Here is a 1426-nt window from a genome sequence, read left to right as displayed (position 1 = left end):
GACTACGAGACGGGGGCGACGTGGAGACGGCGTGGATGCATTCGGGGTTTAGGATTACGACGGCGGGCGTCGACGGCTCCCTTGACGTTTTTTTTTCATAACTGTCGACGCCAACGTGGAGACGTCGTGGGCGTACGGCGGCGACGTACAGCGACGCGTGCGGCATACGCGGGCGGGCGTACGGCGACGGGCGCGGCATACGCGGGCGGGCGTACGACGTCGCGCGCGGACGTACGACGTCGGGGGTATTCCTATACCCAATGTGAATGACCATCCTATCCATTATACGGTTTAGGGGGCGGGGGTTGTACCGAAGCACTCCCCAACAAATAAAAACCTTGGAATTCTGCAGAGGTTTATTTCAAGAGAGGTCTTGGCTGTAACAGATAGCAGCAAGAACATGCTAGGAAAATGCAGTTTTTGGAATTTCTATGGACTGAGCATCCGATCAAAGTATAGCTGTGAAGACGCAGACCGGAGGTTGCATTTCAAACTGAAGTCTAGATGATCAGCTTGGCATTGCACTGGAATCTCTTTTGTCTGCTACTGGTATACGCATGCATATCAATTAGAATGTTGAGTCGAGAACAAGAAAATTCAATGATTATCGAGGAACGACACGAAGCCTTCTTTCTCACACAAGTTAAATATCAACACCAGAGCTTTCTGAAACTTTGATCAAACCTATAATCTGAATAAAAATGCCAAAAGTGTGCTTTAATTTGAAACTTCAAACTTCCAATTGTTCTCAGATATGTATTGTATTAGTTTTTTAAAAATATGTAAAACATTTGCCATTGGAATGGACAGCGCACGGCAACACACATCTTCATGTTCTACTAATATTCTTTGTACGAACGAAGAATAGGAATTTCACAAGCAATGCGTTGTGTTTAGTGCAATAGTCACGCGAGAACAAAAGATCAGGCATCATTTGTGTTTCTAATTCTTACGGTAATTTCATACTGGCAATACTCCAAACACAAAAACTGCCACAAGCAACAACATATTTGGTGCACCAAGAAGTTATGGTTCATGCACTGAAATTCGTCTCAGCCCGGTCTAATTAAGAACAAGGGTAGTTGTGGGGGTAAAAAGGTAAACACTTCTCATTACAGTCCATAACAAATGATGCCTGATCTTTTGTTTCCTCTCCAGGAGTTCGGAACGGTTCTTCCAAGCAGAAGTACCGAATAAGTAATAGGCATCAGATACGATTTTTCAGCAATACGCCCACTTGCCACTCAAAGACAACCTATTTTCAAGAAGAAAAACATGGAGCAGAGTATAAGATATTTGACATGCAGAGTGATCCAAGATGCATGTGAGTTGGGCACCTACCAACAGCTTGATACAAGGATGTCCAGATTGTTGGATGCCACTCTTCCATCTTTCTTAAGAAACCAACACGGTCACTGATCTCTCG

The 1426-nt window shown here is 44.5% G+C and overlaps 1 long non-coding RNA gene across 1 annotated transcript; it reads right to left on the bottom strand.

The window, feature by feature from the left end:
- Window positions 1-1009: 1009 nt before the first annotated feature.
- Window positions 1010-1426, bottom strand: LOC123178133 (uncharacterized). The gene is made up of 2 exons (XR_006489343.1): window positions 1342-1426; window positions 1010-1255 (listed from the first exon to the last, which is right to left on the bottom strand). It is a non-coding gene; the product is annotated as an uncharacterized lncRNA (long non-coding RNA).

This window comes from Triticum aestivum, unplaced genomic scaffold, assembly GCF_018294505.1.
Source record: "Triticum aestivum cultivar Chinese Spring unplaced genomic scaffold, IWGSC CS RefSeq v2.1 scaffold3321, whole genome shotgun sequence".
In the NCBI taxonomy this organism is placed as follows: Eukaryota; Viridiplantae; Streptophyta; class Magnoliopsida; order Poales; family Poaceae; genus Triticum; species Triticum aestivum.
This window is presented reverse-complemented; position numbering and strand designations above follow the sequence as displayed.